Source organism: Echinops telfairi, unplaced genomic scaffold, assembly GCF_000313985.2.
Source record: "Echinops telfairi isolate 266 unplaced genomic scaffold, ASM31398v2 ScPeMD7_2;HRSCAF=8, whole genome shotgun sequence".
Classification (NCBI taxonomy): Eukaryota; Metazoa; Chordata; class Mammalia; order Afrosoricida; family Tenrecidae; genus Echinops; species Echinops telfairi.
Genome location: NW_022103898.1, coordinates 68,581,014 through 68,589,433, shown reverse-complemented (window position 1 = coordinate 68,589,433; position 8,420 = coordinate 68,581,014). Strand labels below are relative to the sequence as shown.

The 8,420-nt window shown below is 44.3% G+C and overlaps 1 protein-coding gene across 1 annotated transcript in view; it reads left to right on the top strand.

The window, feature by feature from the left end:
* The window catches only part of RASSF3 (Ras association domain family member 3), an 88,247-nt gene that overhangs the window by 40,857 nt on the left and 38,970 nt on the right, over positions 1-8,420 (top strand). The window lies entirely within an intron of this gene.

Here is an 8,420-nt window from a genome sequence, read left to right as displayed (position 1 = left end):
GTCTTCTAGAGTACAGCACGTAGTCCACATGGCTCGGAAATGTGCAAGGCCAAGCGTGACTTAGACAGCGAGGGAAGCCACAGATGGCTATGGCTAGCCGAGGTATGAGGGTCTGCGTAGAAGAGGAGGCTTGAAAAAATGGAATGAAAAGATACTGAGATCTTTGCATAAATTTTTGAAGTCCTCTCATATTTGAGTTGTCTTTTTTGATTGATTTTACTCTTAAAAAAAAGTTTTAGTGGCATATAATTTACATATCATACAATTCAGTCGTTCAATCATATCAAGGAGAATTATGCAATCATTACCATATCAGTTTTAGAACATCCTCCCCAACTCCCATGGTTAAAACACCTTTAAAATGAGTTGTGCAGTCAAAAAAAAATAAATTAATTAATTAAAAAAAAATGAGTTGTGCAGTCACAATCAGTTCTAGTACTCCCTCCCCCCTCCTGGAACTGTCTTTTGCACTGTGGCTGGACCATGGGCATGTGGACATGGGAGGATGGGCTAGTCCAGGAAGTATGGACTCTGCTCCAAATCGCAGGTACTTGAGTTTGAAGTAATGGGATATGTGACAAGCATAAACTTGGCAAATAGGTGCTCCCCAGATGCTGACCAGATCAAGGCTGGCTGTCCCACTTTTGAGGTTTTTCATGCATTGGGAAGAGGAGGAGAGGCGGTGGGTGAGTAGGAGGAGGTGTGAGCTGAATACAACAGACGTGTGAGCCGTAGAACTGGTATTGGAACTGTGGGAGTAGACAGGGCCTCTTTGGTACAGCTGGAATGTAAGCCAAAGGTGGGTTCCAGAATTGCTTATCAAAGTACTGGAAAGTACCAGTCAGAGCTTGACCTTAAAGTTTCTGATCTGTGGTTCTGTTGCAGACATCTGGATGTTAAAAGCACCTCCATTTATTTAGCATATAGTCCGTCCCCCATCCTACTGGTAAGAAGCAATGAGGAAAAAGGCCCAGAGCATCCTCCTAGGAAAGAGATGCTCATCTCAGGGCCAGGAGAATCAGAAGCATTTTCATACCTAAGACAGCAGTGCTAATTGCCTCGAAAAGGTCTTGTTTTCAAAGTGATCATGCCGTTTCTGTTTAAATGCTGTGGTGGTTATATCATCTGCTGTCAATTCGAGACTAAGAGTGCACTTTAGCTTGTCAATCAGGTCACATGGCTTGATGACCTCATGTAGAGGCACTAAGGAGATTAAATAGCTTGCTGGAGGCGGGACACATGCTCAGTTCCTCAGAGACATTCCTGCTGACAAGACACGTGGAGCTACACTAGAGCCCTGGAGCTGGAGGAGCCCAAGGAAACCCCTGCCAGCGCTGAGATGCTTCCATCACCACTGGATCCACAAGACTTTCAACCCACTGGCCTGTGATCTCCCTGCACTCAGCGGTGCCATTGCATGTGTTTCATGAGTCTGAAGAGGAATTTATAGATTGGTATCAGATATATGGGCTAATATCGAACTTGATCTGGACTGGGCTGGGGCATTTTCTCAATATGCAATTGTTCTTTTCTATAAAGCTCTTTCTTATACACATGAATGTCAATGAATTTGTTTCTCTAGTCAACCCAGACTAACAGAAATGCTTATAGAATAAAGAGCCTGCCAACTTCCAAGGAAGCACTTGCTGGATGTTTTGCAGATCAGAAAGTTTTTTTGTGAAATAAACCCAACTGTTATCTACACAGCGTTCATCCACTAGGTCTTGCAGGGAGCACCAGGTAGATTCATCCCACATTGACTCTCTGTGGTTGCAAAGACAGTTTTCACAGCCCATCAGTGAGTTTGTTTTGGGTTCACCAAAGTGATCTGCTGTTGTGACTGTTTTCATATTGATTTTTACACACTTTTTACTTCATTTGCTTAAACTATATTCCACTCAGTGACAGGTACCTGCACTGGATAGTTACTTTAGTCACACTGCCCTGTCAGCTTTATGATTTGTAAGATTGTGTGGCAGATTCTCTTGGGTTTTTACCTCTACTGCTAGTAGCTCTGACTTACATGCGTATAATATGGTTGCCAAGATGTTATTTTGCTAGCTATGCTTTGCTGTTTGAAGTATGTTAGGATTGAGGGTACACACATACACATACATCATTTCTCTAGCACTGCTCTGGTAGAATTACCGCAAGCCAGTGGCTTCAACTAACTATTTTCTCTCAGTTGAGAAGGCCAGAAGTTTAAATTTAGGGTGCTGGCTTTGGGTAAGGCTTTTCTCACAGGAGCCTGGTGGCGTAGTGGCTATGCATTAGACTGCAGTCATCTGGGTCTATCACCAGCCACTCCGAGGGGGAAAGACCGGCTGTCCACCCCGTAAACAGACTTGGAGAGTCACAGGGATACTGAGTTTGGTGGGCTTGGAGGAAAGGCTCTCTTCTTCATCTCCTCTTTCCAGGTTCTCTGGACATTCCACGTGGGTTGCTAAGTCTCTGCTCCCATCTCTGCTAGTTCACTTACTTGGTTAATCTCATTTGTGTATCAGAAGAGATGGATCCAAGACACACCATACACTAATTCTGCCTCATTAATATAACAAAGACAACTGCTTCCAAATGGGATTATAACCATAGGCATAAAGGTTAGGATTGACTACACATTTTTGAACTCAGTGTAATCCATAGCATTTCATCTTTCTCAATTCAGTGCTTTCCCATATACGAAACACACCCTTTCCCATCATCCCCAAACTCTTAAATCCAAGTCTGAAGTCTAATCTTCTGAATGCTCCCTACAGCTGCCATCTCTATGGAAACCGGCTGCTACCTCTCTCTCAAGGAATAACTTGTGGGTTGAACAAACCGACCTTTCTCTTAGCAGTGGAATGCTTAACCACTTCGAAAAAGGCATGTAACCATGGACAGAACTTATTTACCAAAGCTGTGTCACTGGATTTCAGACACATTAAAAAAATCATCGAACAATAGAAGAGGCTGGGCGGCTGTGCTTCTGCCCACACTCCCTTTCAGGTGTCAGCTGCATGTCAGGGCTTTAGGTCCAGGATATTGGTAGCTTCAATGAAAGTGGTAATGACCATAGTCCTTGTGGATGGATGCCTAAGTTAATTTCAGTTCAGCACCTCAGTGAGAATTTCTATTTCAGATACACTGACTCTGTACCTACAGTTTAACAAGATCCCCAGGTGATTCTGACATACACACTCCAGAAGTCTTGTTATACTGTAAATTCTGATTCAGTGTATCTGGAATGGAAAGGCAAATTCTTATCAGGGGGCAATCCAATTTTTTGAAGTCCTGGTTAAAAAGTTTTCTCATGAGACCATTTAGTGTTTCATTGTGGATCTGGTTTGATTCTTACGTGTTGATTGTTAAGCATTTTTATCCTAAATGATTATGAGTTAAGGTAGTAAAGTAAACAAGTTGGTGTTTGGATATTAGATTACCATACTTTAAATATTTACTTGAATTGGCATGGGTTCATTTTGTTGGATGAGGATTTGGAAGAGAGAAGTATCTAGTGACAATTAGCATTTGTGTAGTATGATTCCTTGAATAATTTAATTTTCTTAGGAGGTTTTTATAAGTTGATCTGTGATCCATTTGAAGATGTTTTTAAACTCTGGGCCCTGTGCCCAGGGAGTCCTGCTGGCTCAGTGGGTCAAGTGGTGGTCTGTTGGCCACGAGGTCTTTGGTGGCTCCTCAGGAGAAAGATGAGGCTGTCTGCTCCCCTCCAGATTGAGTCTCAGCAGCCCCATGGAGCGCCTCTGCTGCCCTGCATGGTGACTGTGAGTTGGAATCAACTGCAAGCAGAGGACGGGTGTCTTCCACAGGGTGTGCTCGTGCACAGTGCTTTCCTCCTGGCAGGTGTTCAGGCTTTTTAGTTCTTAAACCCACCCCCCCCCCCCAGGGTTTGCACAGATTTTGCTCATTTGGTAGAAGGAACAGACTCATTATTCCTTAACTTACCTCGTGCGTGCGGGGCTTGAGCAGTCCCCGGACGCTGGGACTATCATACTGAGACGAAGGCGGCCTGGATAGTCTTTGTAGTATAAAGGTTAGTGGGGGGTAGGGGGAGCCAGACCCCCACCGCTAGTCACGGGTTCAGTAATGCACAGTTGGACAGTTGAGATATATATAGATTATATTAAAGTCATCGAGAGCATGGGAGATACTAGAGATAAACATTAATGCAGTCTGACAATTACATGAAGCTTGGTGGTCCATGTGGAGAGAGGGGGAAGGGAAGGAGGACGGGAAAGGGAACAAAGGAGAGAGGATGGGAGAGGAGAGGGGGAAGAGAGGAGAGCGGGACCAGCGAGCGCCCAACGAGAGAGATCTCTCTATTGCTGACCCACGCCTGTATATCTTCTGGGCGTGCAAGCCCACCAATTACAGGTGAAGACATACGTCACAGGAAGGTGTTGCACTATAGGTTATACAGCAACGAGAGGGGGTGGTCTAGGGACATACACGCAGTAGGAAGAGGAGGGATTGGGGGTATATTTGTGACCAAATGGGTGGATCCTAGATTTAGGATGGCAGCTTAACTTTGACCTGTTCCTTGGGTCTCCATAGGAACCATTATCAGTAGGGTGTAAACTCCGCCTACAGGAACCAAGCTAATGGTCATAAACTTCAGAGAGAGGTAATCCATTGTTTCCAGCAGCAGGGAGCAGGCCGCCCTTGTGGTGGGACTAGACTGAGGTCTGGCAGCGTTGTCTTCAGGGAGGATTAAGCATCTGGCCTCCCCCCCAGTCTTCACGCAGCATTTGCCTTTTGCTTCATCTTCTCTCTAGGAGAGTTCATGATATGATGTCACTATGTTGGCCTTCCCACAGTAATCATGTATTTCTATTTTTCTCACCGTGTGAAACTGGGGAATGTAAGTAAGGTCATTCAGTATATGGTTCTGACGCACTGTCTGCAGGGTAGGGCAGTTCGGGTGAGGCTGACCTTCAGGGGACACTGCTGCCGCCTCACTTAGTGGTCCTCTTTCCCATGGATTTGGAGCGTGCTCATCACAGAAAAAGATTGATGCTGTTATTCCAGTGCCCGGCCCCTAGTCCACTCTCTGCTCTCCCACTATAATTCCAACTAAAATCAATATGGGGAGGAGTTGCTTCTACTTTGAGTCAATAATCTTACCAGTAGTGTTAGTTATTATTGTTGTTGGGTACCATCAATCAGTTCCATCTCAGTGACTGTGGCAGTTACATAATCTCCTTTCAACTTGCAAGGGGTGGAGTCTTGCCTGTCAATCAGGTCACAGCTTGATGACCTCATTTGGAGGCTCGAAGGAGATAAATAGCTCACTGGATGCCAGACCCAGACACTCTGCTTCGTCTTCCTGCTGACCAGACACATGGAGGCAAGCTATTGGAGCCAGAGCCATGGAGATGCTTACACACCCACTGCCCTGTGATTCAACGTCATTGCATGTGTGTGTGAGCCTGAAGAAGAATTTACAGACTGGTATCGGACATATGGGCCTATGGACTTGATCTGGACTGGGCTGGGCTGTTTTCTTTCTTTTTTTTTTTCTAATCATTTTATTAGGGGCTCATACAACTCTCATCACAATCCATCCATACATACATCAATGGTGTAAAGCGCATTTGTACATTCATTGCCCTCATCATTCTCAAAACATTTCTTCTCCTCTTAAGCCCCCGGCATTAGGTCCTCATTTTCCCCCTCCCTCCCAGCTCCCCCCACCCTCACGAGCCCTTGATAGTTTATAAATTATTATTTTGTCATATCTTTGGGCTGTTTTCTTAATGTACAATTACTCTTTGATACAGAGTTCTCTTTTACACATCTGGGTATCTCTGGATTTGTGTCTCTAGTCCACCGGACTAACGCAGTGACCCTACCTACAGCAGAATGAGGTTGGATGAAACAGTGCACCATCCTCACAGTCCTCGTCAGCTCTGAGCCCATCATGGTGCAGCCACTGCTGTCAGTCCATCTTGTCAAGGGTCTTCCTCATTTTTGCTGCCTCTCCTCTTTGCCAAGCATGATGTCCTTCTCTAGGGATCAGTCTCTTCTGACAACACGTCCAAAATATGTGAGACCAAATCTTGCCATCCGTGCCTCCAAAGATCATTTTGGCTGTACTTCTTCTAAGAGAGATTTGTCGATTCTTTAGACAGTCCAAGGTGTTTTCAGTATTCTTTGCCAGCATCCTAATACAGCTCTGTTTCCTCTAGAACTAGTCCTCTCATCTCCCAAGTAAATGGTTTTTGTTCCTTAGCCATTGAGTTAACATTTGTGAATGCTATTAAAATTTTCTTCTTGTTATGATTTACTGGCTTCCTCTGTGAAACCGTTTTGAATATTAAAGACCTCCCATCCACTTAATTCACTTTGGAGTGGACTTCACTTGGGACAGACATGGGTTTAATTAGTTGTTTAACTCAGTGATGTTTTGTGGATAAGCAGGTGGGGAGATCTAGTCTGATCACAGGGGTGGTGAGGCAGGCGAAGAGAAAAGAGCTGCTGTTACTTCTTTTTAAGATGTTTTATTGTAAAACAATCCAAACTTCAAGACAATAACTGCAAAACGTTACTGCTTTTGGCCCATACCTCTTATTTTTAAAGTATCATAATTTTTCCTAATTTTAACTGGAATTTTAAATTATTGGTTGAGGAAGAGATCTTGGGATAGGCTAGGAACAGAGTTTCTGAACATGCTTACTGGAAGAAATTATTTTTGAGCTCATCTGCTGCATTTGTATGTATGCATTTGATGGCAGAGGAAGTATATATTAGCCTCCCAAGTCCTCGCTGAGACCTAGAGGAGAGACTGTTCTTCAGCTGCTATATAAACCTGGTGATTAGAACAACTCCGTGTGCAGCTGCCCCGGTTCTACGGGGACCATGAAGCCACCTCGATGTCTGAGCCCATTGTTGCAGCCATGCTGCCAGTCATTCTCATCAAGGGACTTCTTTTTCGTTGTCCCCCCACTTTACTAAGCATGATCTTTCCCCCCAGGGACTGACCTCTCTTAATTGCATGTCTGGAGCGTGTGAGATGAAGTCTTGCTGTTTGTCTTTTAAGGCATATTCTGCTGCACTTCCTCAAAGTCAGGTGTGTTTGCTCTTCTGGCAGCCCCTGGTGCTTTCCATGTTCGTTGCCAACACCGTAATTCAGTAGTACGAGATCTCATTAATGGCATGGGGGTGACTACGAATGGATATGAAGTTTCTTGTGGGGCTGTTTACAATGGTCTAAATTTAGATGATGGGGATGGTTGCAGACGCTGAATATACTTACACCATTGAATTGTATACTTTGAAAGGCTACATCTCGTGGTGTATGAATCACGTCTCAGTAAGCACATTTTTAACAGTTTTATTGACATATAGTTCACATACTTATTACAAAGGGTTGTACGGTCTCAAGCATGCTTGGAAAACTATCTTAATAATGAAAAAAGTTTTCAAAGTTGCTTGTGATTTCTGCTTCCTTTGTTTCTTTCTCTCAAAGCATTTGCATCAAAAGATAAAGAACAGCAAATGCGCTGATCTCCTGGTGGTGGGGAAATGCTGAGTGACCCTTAATTTGTACAGTGAAAGTTGTTTACGTGAGCCTGCGTCTCTAAGCTCAGAGATATGAGAAACCCATGCTGTAGGCCCACTCAAGCACAGGCGGGGCCTGTCCATTTGATGGGAAATCCAGGATTTCCTGATTTGGACCCTTTCATTCAAATCACTGAGTGATTTAAATCACTCGGGGAAAGAGATGAGCCCTTCCTTGATGGCTTACCTCTCCACTGCCCAGTGTGTATGAGCAATGGTGTGGGGCAGGGGTCAGCAAACTTTTGAGATCGCCAGTCCTGTCCCTCACAACAATTTAAAAATATTCAAGAGCCATAAGTATGTTTTTACAAGCGGAAATCACCATCGTCTGAATCATATATTTTTAAAATGTTATAAATGCAGCTGTGATAGTTTTATGATCATTTTCGGTTTTACTTCAGAGCCAAATGTACATACGGAGCAGGCTGCCTGTGGCTGAAGAGTGGCAGTCTGGGGCAGGAGATGGCATGTGGCACCATCTTTGTGTGCCGCCCTTCCACCTGCGGTGCCAGTTGCAGTCACTGATCTCAGGATGTGAGGATAGAAATGTACCCCGAGGCATTTATAACTGAGGGGAGGCTGGAGGAGATGGATTTACTTTTTTTTTTTAAAGTAGACACATTGCTTTGTTGCCCATCTGTGGTAGAAGTGTGGGCAGCACTGTTTAGGTAGCTTGGAGTTGATGGCGAGATGTCTGGAAACCAAATTTAAAGTCCAGTCAACGTGGGGAAACGTGATGCCCCTGAAAGTATTCTCTAAAAGATATAGTGTCTCTAGAACAGGGGTCCTCAAACTTTTTAAACAGGGGGCCAGTTCACTGTCCCTCAGACCCGTTGGAGGGCCGGACTATAGTTTAAAAA